Source organism: Poecilia formosa, unplaced genomic scaffold (assembly GCF_000485575.1).
Source record: "Poecilia formosa unplaced genomic scaffold, Poecilia_formosa-5.1.2 Scaffold129, whole genome shotgun sequence".
NCBI lineage: Eukaryota > Metazoa > Chordata > Actinopteri > Cyprinodontiformes > Poeciliidae > Poecilia > Poecilia formosa.
In genome coordinates, this window is record NW_006800068.1 from 231,890 (window position 1) to 249,112 (window position 17,223).

Below are 17,223 nucleotides of genomic sequence, written 5' to 3' on the forward strand. Positions count from 1 at the left end.
TTGAATTGCCAGATTACCTGAGCAGAGAAAGAAATTTAGGGAATTAATAATTAGCAGTTTATGGTTGGGCTGAACAATAAATCGATAATATATGGACCCTCTGCAATTTATTGTTTGCATCCAGAAATGTTGTGCTTGCACGCAGTGCTGGGAGGCTAAAAGATGATTCTTTAGCCGCGCTGCCGATATGGGATGATTTCGTTAAAATGGAACCTGGAGATGTAGGTATTATTAATTTAGTGCAGAACCCCACAGGAAAGGGAAAGAATAACGCAGAAAAACCGTTGAGTAACAACTCACAACCACTTTTCTTGCTCTCTGTATCGACTACGATACACGGGTAGTAGACTACAGACTACAGTCTGTAGTCTGTTGTCAGTTTCCATAGCAACTGACAACACTGTCACTTTGTTTCAGGATTTAATACCAAAAACACTCAAACGTTTTCCACACAAACAGAAGATTCAGGCTGTTGCAGTTTTTTGTTTTTAGGCTTCATGTTTATTTTACGATTATTATTATGATCGCTGTGGCAGATTAGCTACCGCTGATGTAAGCTAAGCTAACACAGCGGTAGTTGAATAGCTAATTTAAACTCCTGCTCTACTGATGATCTGTGAGTTGGTTTTTAGATCACCATTTTTTTCTTCATTAAAACTTTTTCCTGACCTTGTTATATGGCTATTGCAGTCTTGACAATGAGTAGCAAAGCACTGCATCCCTTTTTCTTTTATATATTGGCCGTACATTTGAGATTTAGTGCATTATACTAAAAACTTAAGAGCTAAAACCAATGCTAGTCATTGTTAGCGAGCAGGTTTTTGTCCTCCAGCAGGGAGACGGGGGTGGGATCTTGCATCAGGCTGCAAGGGGTCCGTATTGTGAAAGACTTTAGCTGCTCAACTTCTCATGGCCAGCTGAGTAAGGTTGGTGGCATCAACTACTCACTCACTCTTTGGTTACCTAGCAACTCGCTCATTCTTTGGTTACCTAGCAGCTCGCTCATTCTTTGGTTACCTAGCAACAACCTGTTGAGTAACTCGCGCAGCAGCAGTTTAAAGTTTCGTCACCGTGCCTCATAACTGATTAAAAATCAACAGCGTGGAAAACTGTGGATAAAAGTAGAAAGGTGACTCCACCAGTATTTAAAACTCAAAAACTAAGCAGTAATTGCTAATATAATTACTAATATAAGATGCTTATATCGTGATGTTTTTCAGCCATATCATCCAGCCCTAGTTTATGGTAAAAACATAACAAAAATAAATCAACACGGTAATAAAAGTTGCAAAAATGCTAAGAAGTTTTGATTAAAATCATAATGTTTGTTTCGTCTACCTTTCAGCCGTTGATTAGAAGTGATGTTAGTGGTTTTAATGAGCAATACTCTGTGAACCATTGCCATGATGTCTTGATCCCTCTCAGGCAGGCGGTGACTGTTGCCTAATGTGATGCTCAGCTTTCTGAACTAATGGAGTGGATTTTTACAGTCTCTGTATTTAGTCCATCCTTGTTACCCAGATGTCAGCGCTGATCATTATAATGCTGAGCATGTTAACTGCAAAGTCACTTGGACACATTCATCTTGACCGCATTTAACCAAAGATTGAGCTTTTAATATTCACCTGACACCGTTTGGTTTATTTTCCAGGGGAAAACAGCTGTTCTGGATAGTTTCTCCAAATCATTTTTCTATTGTTTACATAGAAACTCCAGAAGAGTGCTGCTCACATTACTTCTAGACGCGTCCCTTTACCATTTCGAAGAAATAATTAACTACCAACAGTACTAATTAACGTCTCAGTAATGTAATTCTCAGAAGCGCTGCTGCTAAAATAATGCATAAATCTAATTACCAAGTTATGTAATTAAACAGAACATGGTGGTAATTCTGTTCTCCCTGGTGTTCCTGAACAGTTTGTGAAATGTAAACACTTTCTGGTTCAGGCTATTAATGTGAACACACAAAGAAAAGGCTACATAAATATATTTTAAATAAACATGTAGGTTTACACAACCATATGAGACAGCTTAATGTTATAAATATCAAAACAAATTGAATGTAGCTTCTTGTTTAAAGTTGGCAAGACAGCTAGCTTAAGGCTAATGTCTATGGAAAATCCCATTCAGTGCCAACAGTTTTCAGAATTCCTGTGATACAAGATTTAACAAGCAAATGCTAATGTGTGCAAGGTTACCATAATGTAGACATTTATTTAAAGCTTAGAAAACATATTGAGCATGCTCTGAAGGCTGCAAAATAAGCTCATTTGTTTTGCAAAACTGTTTTGTCCATCTGAACTGGTAACTTATTACATTATGCTAGTAAATGCAGTGTTAGCATACTTGATATGCATGTGTTGGGGAGGTCTTTGCTTGGTCATTGGTTCATGGGTCCAAAAATTGAGAGATGAAATGTGTGTGTTTCCTACCAAGAGAGTGAAACCAGATGAGAGGCCTCATGTGACAGCTGGATGTTTCTTCCTGTTAAAAGTGAGGTGTTGCTCTCCACTGTCACCACATGCCTGCTAAGAAACTGGGATTCTTTAGATGACTTATCTAGTTAACTTGTATGCAAATGTATTTGAATTTTTCCACTTTACTGGATTGATTTGATAATTTATGTGTCTATGAATTGTAAAATATCTCAAGAGGACATTGCTGCCCCCCCCCCCACACACACACACACACCTGTTAACTTCAAAGTTCTGTAAAAGTAAAAACAAATTTGCCTTTGGACAGCACCAGATCATAATTTTCATGCCGTTGTTCTTTTGTTTTTGGCATGCTAGCGTTCTGGGAGACTTGCCACAGTTGTGCTCTGATCACTCGCCTGATATTAGGCTGAACTTGGCGACTCGTTACGTTCTGCTTCCAGCGCCAACCCGACCTTTCCTCTGGATTAACCCGTTTCCATGGGTTTTCACTCCAATATATTTCTTTCTTTTTTTTTTTTCTTCACAAAAGCAGAGCGGAGTAAAAAATCCTTCGGTTTGTTTTCTTTGTCTTTCAAGGCTAATGCATAATACCCAGTTTAAATCGCCCTGTTGAGCCGTCAACACAGCGTCACTCCAGTCTCAGTCTTTTGCAGCTGATAAATTAATTCTTATGCTCCCAGTTTGCTCATTAGAGTGAGACATGAGTTAAGGAAGTTCTGTTTTACATGGCAACGGAAGATGACTCAGTCAGTTCAAATTAAATGCATCGGTCATGTTGCTTTGCCAAAATCAAGATCCTATGATTGTACTTCACCCACGTTAAGCTTTTTAAAATGTAACACCAAAATCTGTTTACTTTCATTTATTGTGAGAGGTGTGTTGAGTCTACCTGTGTGTAATATAGCAGATATTCTGTGAAGGTCGATTGTTTTGATAAAATAACTTCATGGAGATCAAGGCACAGAAGTTGTTGAGAAGTTCCAGGTTGACAGCTTCAGTTGTTTCAGCTGATGGTAACTAGATATGAGGAGAAAATCTGAGTGCAGTGATGGATCAGACCTGAACCTTCAAAGACGCATAAAGATAATTACAAAGTTGGCCTTCTATCACCTGAAGAACATTTCTAGGATTAGAGGATTAATGTCAACTGAGCCAGTCCCTGCACTGGCTCAGAAAATAGACTTTAAAATAATTCTGTTGGTTTATGAATCACTGAACGGCTGAGCAAAACATTAAAGATTAGCTGTTGCTGTATCAACCTTCCAGACCTCTCAGGTCTTCTGGTTCTGCTCTGCATCCCCAGAACCAGAACCAAAGATGGAGAAGCAGCATTCAGCGTCTATGCACCACAAAACTTTGGTTATTAAAAAGTGGACCAATTCTAGCCTTAATCAAAATTTTCCATACTTTTTTTATTTTGCCCTTGGAATGTAAAAAAAATTGTCTTTTGAATCATCTGAAGTACTTTGAACTGCTTTGCTGCTGAAATGTGCTTTAAAAATAAACTTCACTAAGCTACGGGTTGTATATAAAACTTTAAGTGTCTGAAATGTTTCAGCCGTAACTGGAAAAATATTGCAATTCTAAAACGACCAAGTAAGGGTCCACTGATTTTCTTACTTTTTGGAGATCAGGCCAATACTTGCATGTGAAGCTGATCTTATCTACTAGACCAAAGGTCTAAAAATTAACCACCGTCCTTTCCTGCTCTCCCGTGAGAGGTCATGTCCGCACAATAATCACCTCACTGCACCAACTCAGTGATTTTCTTACTATATTTAGCAACATTTCAGACAAAAAAATTGGTATTAGTCAAAATCGGAGCTTGGTAATCAGAGACTGGCCAGAAGAATGTAATTGGTGCACCGCTGCTACCAGGAAATGGTCGTTTATTCAAGCTGAGTTGCCAACAGGTGAACTGTAGGAGGTCTGATGGTATGGTTTAGATTATACCACATAGATATGTTGCAGTCTTCAATCAGAGAAACACATGAAGTTTAAACTGGATCAGAGGGAGGTTGTAGAAACCAATTCACTGCACTTTGGTGTTTATTTGTGAAATTCAGTTTTGCTCTTCTGTTTTTAAATACTGTCAGTTTGTAGGAGTGCCTACTTTTCCAAGACACCATCATTAAATGCATCTTCACTTTACCATGTTAGTCAACCAAAACAGGTATGTCTAAAATGATTACTTTCCTTTTACCATATTCTGTATGTATAAGCAAATAAGACAGACAATTGGTTAATGTGTGGTGCAGGGGCTGCAGCGGGACTGGAAGGTGTCAGTGTGCAGTCTCAGAAAAATAACAGTGTTCAAAGGCACTCTCTGTCACTGGCTTTTCTTTTCTTTTTTTGTTTCTGCGTCCGTGACTCTGCAGCCTAGCAACCGAATCTGCAGCTCCCAGCTTTACATCCTTCCTTGCACTTAGAGGCGAACTAAACTTGAGAGAATCAAAAACATCATTGTACCGAAGTTCCTTTGTTCGCTTTGCGAATGCGTACTGCCAAAGAACGATAAACAGACAGAACGAGCTGGTGTTGGTCTAACTTTCACTGGAACACATGAAGTCACTCTAACATACTGGGAATCATTAATCTATTCCTTCAGTTGGTAAATTTCAGGGTTGCAACGATTCCTTGAATGATTTGAGTACGTCAATTATTAAAATTCCTCGGAAAATTACCTGCCTCGAAGCTTCGTTAAATTATGTTTTATTTGATTATTTATGTTGCGCAATGCTCTACAAGTTGTTTCTAACTGCTAGCAGCATAACGTCCAGTTTTCAAGTTCAGTCTGGGGGGAATTTATTGATTAACCTGAACGTCACTGATACTCTGACAATAATGAGGATTAAGTTGTTACTGTGCTGCTCCGGTCAGACAACATCTTCAAAATCGTAAGCTATGCTCCACTGTTAGCATCCACGTTTACTGCATAAACGCTGAGCACTTCTTCTTTTTGATGGTGGTTGGCAAAACATTGAGCACGCTCTCTCTGTGTGACGTTATTGCGCCCTCTACTGTCCAAGCGGGACACTTTCAGGTCGCTTGCAGTTCACACTGGAGAACACAAACAGGTTGCATATATTTGGAAATGTCAACGACCGCGCCAAACAAAACAATCAAATATTGGTAATTGGGTCACAAGATTCAACATGGCAGCTTTTTGCATCAATAGCAAAAAACTGAGGTGGAAACATGTTTATTTTACAAAACACTCTTGTAAGAGTGTGTCTAAAGTCAAAGCTACATGTTGCATCTGCAACTCTACAGCTTAAAACAATGTTTGTAAATAGAACCACGAACAATGGCTACCTGGGCGCCGCCATGTTGGAATCTCGACTTTCCGACACGTTAACTGGAACGTCGTTACATCGGGGTTGATGCCAATCCCAACTCCTAGTTTGGACTTTAAAGGTAAATGAAACGTAGCAGAAACCATTTAAAATGACACCATTACTTGAATAGATTGTATTCCTTTTTGACATTTCAGAGAACAGGTGTTTAATAAACTGTTAAATGGCCTCCATAATGTAGAATCAAGTTATTCCATCAACTTCACAATGCTGTAATATTTTTGGGTTTTCTCTGGGTTCTGAAAATTTTCAATTATTTTTTTCTTAAGATCATTTTAGTCTCCAAGCAGCCTTGACTTTTAAGTTGAAAGGATTTAATAAAACGTGTGTGTGGGAGTCTTATTAAACAAACATTTTGTCTTATCTGTTAGTGGATTTGCAGTGAGCTGTTTTACTTTGCATACAGATAGGCTGAGTCTTGAACGTTATTGCAAACATTTGCTTTACAAATCAGGATGGTACTGCTCTGGAGGCAAAGTCAACTTACTGAGCAGATGACTTCTGTTTTGAGATTTCTACTTTTTCTATAACCATCACACGGATTTGATTGATTTATAGCATTAGTAGAAATAATAGGAGTGTTGCTGTTTGAGAAGCCTTGAAACCATAAACTGGGTAATGGGGTTAAATAGGCAACATTCATCCCTCTTTTGTTTGCTTTTAAAACTGTGGGATTTATGTTGAAGCTCTTATTTTGAAATGAAACCGGATGTTCTCTGTCATGAGGTGGGAGAAGTTATGGACCCGGCTCTAATGCCGATCTGTCTGACGTTATTACAGTCAGGCAGGTGCTTCCTAATTGCTGCAAGTCGGGCGGAGTTGAGAGGGGGAGGAGCTTCGCAAGTCACAGCTTTGCAGTATTGAGGCTTCGTGCGTGACGTCACGCTCTCCGCCATGATGGACGTCTGAACAATCTGCACACTCCTTTAAAGCCTGTCAACAACCGATATCTACCGCTTCAACTTAAAAAATCGACTTTCTTAAGTTGTTTACATTTTAAAAATGGTGAGCTGCAGAAACGGACAAGTAAGCATGATTAGAAAGATCAAATAGCACGTAGAAGGTAGCGTCTAACCGTCGGTAACCATGGAGACAACATAGCCTAGCATGTATGGAAAGAACTAGTTAGCGTCTCGTCTTTTGTTGGTGTTTAAGGTTGCTCTGGTGTAAAGGGAAACTCCGTTTATGACAGTGATTTAAGTCATGTGGTGAGAATTCAGGTCAGTAAATTGATCAACGGGTCAGGAAAGAGGAGCTATGGATCGGTTTCTAAGCTAGTTGTTTCCTACTTTGGAAATAATGCCGTCTTTGAGCCCCAACCAGGTGTGTTACGTTCACATACGAGTTAGCTTGACTTGAACAAGTAGAAGCCACGAATAAACTGGCAAAAAACAACTTTGGAAAACGATTTCAGTCGCTCTGTTCAACACTACTGTCCCTTATTTCTGACGTCTTGAGTGATTAAGTGGCATTGTTGCATTCCTGCTCAAATGGTTGCCATTGGAGATTCAAGGATTTCTTGAACATGTGCGAATCTGTCAATTTTCCATAGTTTCTTCATAAGTCGGCCAGCGGGTCACAGTACATTCACAAGACATGCTTTCAAAATATCTGATGTGCTTCAGGCTTTGTCAACAATGTTGCATTTCTTTCCGTGTGAATAAGAAACTGCCAGTCGGACGCAGGTGTTCTTTCACGATGAGCATTAAAATTATCAGATAAATCTGAATCTGGCAGACGCACAATAATAGCCTTTTTTTCTCCACTGTGTTTACTTGACACAGAAACTAGTCAGATATTTTCCCCTTGCTGAATCATACAAATGGATACTGATGACTGTCTGTTCAATTGATGTGGTGCAGCCTTTTCTCTTTTCGTCTTCCTGTGTCTGTCTCCAGCTCTGTTAAACAAACAATCACAGAGAGGCACACGCACACCCGAGATTCTATTAAGATTACCCGTATGAAATTGCACAAATTGAAAAAAGTGAAACTTCATCTTTGTCTTTAAAAGAGATGAAACCATGGGTTCTGGTCTTATCAGGCTGCGGAAAATAATTTTTTTTTACCTTCGACAGGAAAAAAAAGAATCAATCATCCGTCTGAGGATTGTGGGCGTATGAGTGAACCCGTTGCAACTCATTAAAGGAGGAGTAGAAATAACTCATGTATTTGCTTTGGTAGGTAGTTACTGAACAAACTTCATGTGGTAAAATGTAACGGCTAATTATCATTACCCTTGCTAACGTAGTAAACACCTCAATTATCCATTTTTGTTTGGTCCGGTCATTTCCAAAATGTCATCACTGTTTAGATTGGAAAACTTTGACTTTGACAAGCCTCAAGATGAAGGTAAAAGAGACTGTTCTAATGGATTAAAGTTTATCATACTAGCCGATAAGTTTAACCTTCATTTATGATAGATTAATTTTTGATGTATCCCATCTGGCCTGGAAGTGCCAGGGGATACGCCACAATCTTTCTGAAACAGCGCAGAAAATCATTGTTCACGATTCCTCCTTCTGTTCGCTGATTGGCCCGGATGAAATTTATCCTGAGAAATCGAGCTCAATGGCAGAAATCCCAGACGGCTCATTAAAAGGAGATGAGAATCAAGCAGAATTGCATAGGAAGGCAATGACCAAGATAAAAAAAACAAAAAAACAATTTCTACTCCAAAACCTGCAGTTAAGATTGATTTTTTTGTTTTGTTTTCACACCTGACTTCAATATAATCAGGGACTAAATTGGCAACATTCAGCTGCTGTTAGCTTTCACACTGCACTGTCAAACAAAACTTATTGAAAAACCTATTCCCTTCCTTGCCTGTGGGGGCGCTGCACCAAGAACCACTGAAGGAAACGATATGAATCCCTCTGAAGAAAACATGAGCGCAACTTCCTTCTTCAGAAAATATAAGCAAAAATGGAGTATCGTTATGGGGGATTTTTTCTGCCATAATTCGAGAGCACACATTTTCAGTTTGAAAGCAGGATTTCATATCTTTTGTTCTCAAAACCTGTAATGATTATACTCAAAACTTCTGCACTCTTTCAAATATTCACTCTGCTTTCTCAAACCTTTCTCCTCTCGCTCAAAACCTGTCTCTGCTCAGATCAAATATCCACCTGCAAACTTCTCTGGTCGCTTGCAAATCATTTTCTGCTTGCTCTTGAAACAAAAAGTACCGTTGCCTGGCAACCTCTCAGCCAATAGAATGAAAGTGTTGTACTGTGTGTGTGTATCTACTATCGCTTGTATCAATCTACGCCATCCAATGGATGTAGGGAGAAACAACGACCTCAGCTTTCTGCTCCATGTTGCACTAAACATCCACCAGCAGTGCTACTGATCACTAAATCTGAAGAAAACATGAGCACAACTTCCTCCTTCATGAAACAAACCTAAATGCACCAGATTTTAGTGGTTGTAGGATTTCTATTTTGTTTTTGGTAAAAGATCACGAGCAATTTCTCTTGCTAGCGCTCGACTCGCATGTTTCTTTTGGTTGGATTTACCCAGAATGCCTTGCGCTGTAGTCTGCTTCTTGCTTTTGAGGTGGTTTCCGGACAGACTCATCCAAACCCTCAAACGCTTCCAAACCTTCCATTTACGTTCTGTTCAGTAACCTTGGAAAACTTAACATTTCTTTGTGTTGCTAAATGCTTTTTTAGGAACATTGCTTCAGATGTCAGTCTTTTAAGGGTTTAATATTTTGGTTGATCTTAGTAAATTGTATTTGTGTGATGGTTGTGAAGGGTTTTTCTAAATGTAATCCACTGAATGAATCATCAGATAAACATGCCCAAAGCTTGCCCACAATTATCAGACATGTTTGACTGATGCAATGCCAATGAAGGCTTATTCTCTGGTTCTTGAGGGAAATGAATATCTTCAATAGGCCAGTTTTACCCCTACTATATTGTTTTTTATCCTTTGGAAAGTGTTTGTGTCATTTCCAATCACAGAACATTCCTAGGTTGATTAAAAATACATTTAAATATATATTTAATATTTTAAGTATAAAGATTTCAAATAACAGCTGCTACAACTGAATGAACTCATTTAAGATTGAAGGATTTCTCCAACATGGTTGAATGAGTAAAAGTGACACTCCACTTATGTTTGTGACGAAGGACTAATATCGTAACATGACATAAAGCTCAAAAATGTCTCTTTTGAATAATAACCCTCCTTTGAAGCTTTCTGTATTTATAAACAAATGCCAAGAAATGTCTTATAAATGTGTGCGGCAAAAAAAAAATGGTTCCCAGCTAATTTTTAGTCTAAAATTTCACTCAGTGTTACATAAATAAATAAACTTTCGATTACAACAATTAACAATTAATAATTAACTCAATCATGAAAAATTCCTTCCTAATTCAAAGCAAAGATGTTATTCAGAACAAATGCAAGAGATAACTGTTTTTTTTTTGGTTTTTTTTGGATGCAATTAAAATAAATTAAAATGAACTTTTGACATTTATGAAAGAGACGAACACACTTTCAACGTTTTTGATTCTCCAAGGGCAGAAGAGTTTCTGACGCTGCAATCTTTCATCAAACAGCTTTTTATCTTTTTAATTTTACGGGTCTCACCTTTTTACTGCAGCTTTTCTTTCTGCTGCTTCTCAGACTGAAATGCTTTTGCTTGTTAGTTTTGCTTTTGTTTCTGTCACCTCTGCTCTAACGCAAAGGTTTTTATTTTTAAATTGGCCTTCAGAGGAGAACGAAATGTTTGACTTTGGCTGCATAGAACGAAACGGGGAGAAACTTGCAGCTATTGGAAAATACCAGCAGGTTTTGCATCATGATCTAAATCTCGGCCTCCACTCACATTTACATCTGCTCTGACCTAATCAGTGATTTTTTGCTGTTGTGAATGCCACCATTGTCTTGCTTTCAATCACCCCAGATGAAGAAAGAATGCATACATTAATTGCATTTGCATTTTGACAGGTCTTCAGGGAAACAATGCCACAGTTTTTATTATTGCACCACATTTAGAAAGAAAATGTGGTGTCGCTTAAGATTTCATCCTTATTTTTAAATTATTCCTGATAAATACGTTTACCTGCTTTTGAACAGGTTCTTTGTGGTATTGACCCTTTGCTCGTGGCGTCACGCTCTCCAGAACTCCACCAACTGGATATAAACTTGTTTTCTTTGCATTCATTTTGACAATTTCTCATTTTCTGCAAATACTAGATTTTTGCTTGTAAATTTCGGATGCATGCTGTCAATAGTTCATTAAATAACAGAATAATGTTCATTTTACTCAAACACATACCTATAAAAAGTAAAATCAGAGAATCTGATAAGTGGTTTTTTGTTTTCCTGAGCTTATATTTAGCAGCTACAACTAAAATATATATTTAAGACTTTCAGAGTCTAATAATGACTAAAACTGCAGAAAAGATACAAACTAAAAGATGTTGAAAACATGGTAGCTCCTTTTTGACCAACGTCTTTAAAAACAACCGAGGCGTTTCTAAATATTACAAAATGTTTATTTTTCCGGCTGTGACTGACGGATGTTTGGTGTTAAACCGTCTCGCCCAGTGATTGATGAGGCTTGTACCAGATGGTAAACAATCTCTTACATTAGCTTGGATCTTTTTTTCTTGCTGTATTACATTAAACATCAATCTGAGATCATTGGTGGCTCTTATCGATGAAGCATCACTGGAAGCGACGTTATGCTAATGTGACCTTTTACGCCTGATTGACCTTTAATTTTCATCTTACACAATTGATGCGTATTTTTAGAGTTCATGTCAAATTGTACATGCTCTAGTTCGTCCACATGCCTGGAGTCCCGCTTTGACCAAACTGATGTTTTATGTCAACTCACCGGCCACTTTATTAGGCACACCAGTCCAACGGCTCATTAACCCAAATGTGGAATCAGCCAAGGGTGGCCAAGACGATCTGCTGCAGTTCATCTTGAGCATCAGAGCGGTGATTTAAGTGACTTTGAACATGGCATGGTTGTTGGTCTGAGTGTTTCAGAAACTGCTGATCTACTGGGATTTTCACGCACAACCATCTCTAAAGTTTACAGATGATGATCCAAAAAGGAGAAAGTATCCAGTGAGCTGCAGTTCTGTGGGCGCAAATGCCTGGTTGATGTCAGAGGTCAGAGGTCAGACTGGTTCGAGCTGATAGAACGGCAACAGTAACTCAATAACCACTCGTTACAACCGAGGAGTGCAGAGAGCATCTCTGAACGCGTCGAACCCCGAGGCGGATGAGCTACAGCAGCAGAAGAACCACACCTGGTGCCGTTCCTGTCTGATAAGATCAGGAAACTGAGGCTACAGTTCACCCAGCTCACCAGAATTGGACGATTGGAAAACGTTGCCTGGTCTGAGTCTGGATTTCTGCTGTGACATTCGGATGGTCGGGTCAGAATTTGGCGTCATCAACATGAAAACTTGGATCCATCCTGCCTGGTATCAACGGTTCAGGCTGGTGGTGGTGCAGTGGTGTGGGGGATACTTTCCTGGCCCACTTTGGGCCCATTAGTACCAACTGAGCATCATGTCAACGCCACAGCCTACCTGAGTATTATTGCTGACCGTGTCCATCCCTTTATGACCAGAGTACCCGTCTTCTGATGGCAGGATGATGCACCATCATCTCAGACTGCTGGGTTCTTGAACCCGACAATGAGTTCACTGAACTCCAATGGCCTCCACAGATACCAGAAAACCTTTGGGATGTGGTGGAACGGGAGATTCGCATCAAGGATGTGCAGCTGACAAATCATGTCAATATGGACCAGAGTCTGAGGAATGTTTATTGAATCTATGCCACGAAGGATTAAGGCGGTTCTGAAGGCAAAATGGTGTCCAACCCGGTACTAGCAAGGTGTACCAACAAAGTGGGTGTTAAATGTAGTCTGTGTTTTGACTTTGAAGTAATGTCCAGAATGAAATGGAAAGTCTTTTTTAATTTGTTCCTTTGGAAAGGACATAAAATGATACCTTACTCTTAGTTTTGCAGTGGATGAAAGGAAGAAAACCATTAAGCCTACACGCGGTACAACATGGTCATTATGAACGTCTGATTTCATGTGAAGGGAAACGATGAAATCTCAATATTACAAAGGCAGTTTAGAGAGAAACGTGTTAATCAGTAACAAAGACCCGGAGCAGAAAGGGCCCTTTTGGCAGAACAATGACTCAAAGAACACCCCCAGCTGCACAAAGGAGCAGCTGAAAAGCACTGCTTTAAACGGCCCAGCATTAAGTCCTGACCCGAATCCCACTGGAAAGCTTCGGAGAGACCTGAGACCTGCCCCTCCGCAAAATGACTGCAAACTTAAAATAGACTGAACAGCAGAAAATGGGAAGAAAGTGCCAACAGACTCCAAAACGGCTACCAGAAACATTTAGGAATGTTTTTTGTTGCCAAAAGTTGTGCAACCGAATGGATGCGAGAGCCAAAATATTCATCAAAAGTACATTTTTTCCTACTCCTGTTTCTGTATTTTTCGTTATGTAACACCTTTCCTGTTTTTGTGTTCTTGGATAAATTATCAAGGTAATTTGCATTCATTTAAAAAAAACCATTCAGGCATTTGTACCATAGCAGAATTCAATATATTTCATTTTTTCCACCGCAGCCTTTCCTCCTTTCTTATTTTTGCTTTTTAATTCAGCTTCACATATCGATTTCCTTCAATTCTGCAAGAACCAACACTCACAAGCTGTGTTCAATAAAAAGGTGGGAGCGTGGAAATATAAATACACCCAGCAAGTCAACAGTTTGAACACAGGGGCATGACCGTTATCACACTGTGTCCAGATCCCGATGCTCTTATCCAGGCCTCTCCTGCAATTACTGCGTCTCACTTCTGGCAGAGCGACACAGGAGAACGCAGGCTTTGGTTAGGATTGGATGAAATTTACAACTGGAGAAATGGATGTACATGCTTGTTGCTCCCATATAGGAAACTGGAGGCTGATTATTGGATCCGGTTAAACAAACATCAGCTGGTTACTGACTGACACTGACTTTAACGAACATTTCTGTCCATAAATCCTGGAACTAAAAGAGGAAAATGTCCAAGTCTGTTTTTACCCGATTGTCCTGTGGACTCGGTTCAATTGGAAACCAAAATTAAAACATTTTTTTTTACATTTTGGTGTGGTTCGCTTTCTTACCGCTCTGCGCCAAATGAACCAAACTAATTGAAAAAGCTGTTCCCCTCCTTACCTGTGGGGGCGCTACACCAAAAACCACTGAAGGAAACAACATAAAAACCTCAGAAGAAACACTTAACACAACTTCTTTCTTCACAAAATCCAAACTCTAATAAAAGACCATGAGCCATTTCTCCGGCTAACACTAGACTTCTGCCTTTGTTTTGGTTTTATTTACCCAGAATGCCTTGCGCTGTGGTCCACTTACTGGTTTTGGAGCGGTCTGCATTCGAACCGAACCAGAGTTCACTTTAATCGAACCGAGGCCAAGGTTTTTAAGCGGACCAGAGTTTGATTTCCATCCTCACCTCCCCAAACGAACCAAACTTTCTCGGCAAGTGAACTATAGTTTGATTAAACATGACTGGTGTGAATTCATCTTAGGATGAATTCACACCAATCTTCCCAGGCGACATCCCAAATTTCAAACTTTATTCTTTTGAAATCAAAAGTAGCAATTCTGGTAAAAAAAAAAAAAAAAGTCAGAATTATTTTATTTGTAACATGGCCCTAATTTTCTTCCGTAGTTATGCTAAAACGGATGTTTAAATGTCACAAACCTTTAGTTGTTGTTTTTGGGATTTGTCATGATGTCTCTGTATCTACTTCACTTCTTTTAATTTTTGTTTGTTTTTTGTTCTTTTTTTGGTTCTTAATTGGCTGATTGGGACAGTTGAGTTCAACGGCACTCTTTTAGGTCCAGAACCTTTCCCCGGCTCGACAAACTTGACCTTTGACACGCATTGGAGGAAACTGGACACTTTGAATCAGCTGTGTTGAGCAGAGAGTCTGGTAATGAATCCTGATGTGTTGAATAGTTCAGTTAAATTTCTGAGTCCAGCCCGCTTTTCTTTTATTTGGACTTTTATTTTTCTAAACGCGTCCTTCACCATGGGGCTGCCTCGGTTCATAAAATTCAAAACAATTCAAATTCAACAGTATTTAAGGGACAATTAATTCCAAATCCTCTTCATCATATTAACGGTTAAAATCACTGAAAATTGTTGAACATTTGTGGTGAGAACTGACGGCACTATTGGCTTTCATGAACAAAAAACCCGCATTATTCAATACAATTTAACCTGAGAAAACGAGTCGCCATGGCAACCGCTGAAAAAGTAATTACGGTCATTTATTTAGTAAAATCGGAAACAAAAAGAGCATCAAAAAGACCAAGGCTGCTGAAATGTTGAAAGTTTAAACATTTTTACTTTTCTATTAAATGAAATCATCATCATGATGAAATATTCTAATACCTTTAGTATTTATATTTTTACAGCACTGAGAAGTTCTGCTTTACATTCTGCTCTCTAAATCAACTCACAACTTTTGCATTATTTAGAGAAAACACTTTGCATCACTATTTACAAACATTATCAGTTGGAGTTAAATTCAAAGTCTGGATGTGCATTAATAATGAAAGCGTCCCTCGTTCTCCTCTTCAGAGTAAATCTCTCATGATAATTTTGAGACACAACAAGCTGAGTGACGAGATAAAAAGAGACGGATGGCTGCCTAATTCAGACGTTCAAGATTTATTCGCAGTGCAACTGTTTGTCCACCCAGATATGAGTAAATGTTGTCACCAGTGATTAGATGACAGAATCCCTTATCTTAATATTTTGCCCAAAAGTTAAATTAATCTGATGACAATTTAAATTCGTCCATCTTGAATTGTTTTCCAGAGACAGATCAGTGGAAAGTAGGAAAACATCAAATCTTACCAAGTATTTTTGTCGCATCTTGGTACACTTGAAATTAGACAAAACTAACTTGCAAATAACTTTTCAGTACGATATAAATTTTATTTAAGCCAATAATTCTTGATTATAGATTAAAAAGTACAAGTTTCTCTGGTTGGTTGGTCTGAAAATGTTTGAAATCATCAAATTTTGTTATTGGATGAAGATAAGCAGCAGTTTTCTAGCAATTATTTAATTTATTGAAAACAGCCCAGAACTTCTCACTACCACCACTAAGTGTAAGAAATATGAACTTCAAATCACAATATCTTGTGTTAATATTGTGATATTTTATTTGTAATGCGATTCTTTAGGCCACCAGTCGTACAAAAAGTGGGATTTGTATCATTAAGCTGCACACTGTAACATCATTTAATCATATTTTCAAATGAATTAATATCCATTTCATACTTTCATTGAAAAAACTGTGGAGAAAATGGTAAAACTGATAAGATGGACAGTTCTTAATGGGTTAAAATGTAATTAATTGGAATTTATCATAAATCATGCTAAGAAATTTATCAAGATAAACAATAAACGATCAAATAAATGCCCACCTCTAACCACCACCTTGCTTTACTATTTTTAAATGTTGTGATTTTTACACCAGATTTAACATCAACTCAATCCCCAGAATATTTTCCTTTGTGTGTTTTCTAATTTTCTGACATGAGCTGAATCATTTAACATATTTAATCCCTGGAGAAATTCAGAAATGTATGCAAAAGCTGCAACATCTGAACTCCGGGTCAGTTAGAAGTCAGTAAAACACCAATGTGAGCCAATTATTAAAGCGTCTCTGATTAGCAACACCTGGGTGGTGACACAAGCAGAGAGGAAGCATTTTGTTTTTCTAATGATAAAAACATGCCTTCTAACTGCCTCGTTCTGTTTCCACATGAGTTTCTAAACGTATAATTTTGGTGATGTTACGTATTTCTTCGCCAGCTCTTGGTTATGTGGACAAGTGAGGGAAGATAAGCCGGTTAGTTCAGGCGCCGTGTCGTCCGTGGGAGAGAATAGCTCCCTTTGGTGTGGGTTTCGGGCTTTGTAACTGAACCGACCTTTTTACATGAACACAATGTTGCATAACACACTTGAGGCACAAACCCAAAGGATGAAACAACCTCTTTATATCACCAACGTTTTTTATTTATTTATTTAGCCAAAAAAAAAAGGGAACAAGAGGAAATAACTGACTTATTGAACTTAAGTGAGAGTTGTTACTAAGTAGAATTTGATGTTCCTTTTTTACCACTATTATTAATATGCCTGGGATATTTAGATGTAAAATATTCTAAACATTTGAAATATTTAGAACATTTAAACTATTCTACATATGAAAAATATTTAATTGTAAATATTTAGAATATATTATTTTTTGAATAAGATTGATATGCAAATATATAATATATATTTAAAAATTAAACATTTAATATACATTTAAAATGTGTGAAATATATTCAGTATATATTTAA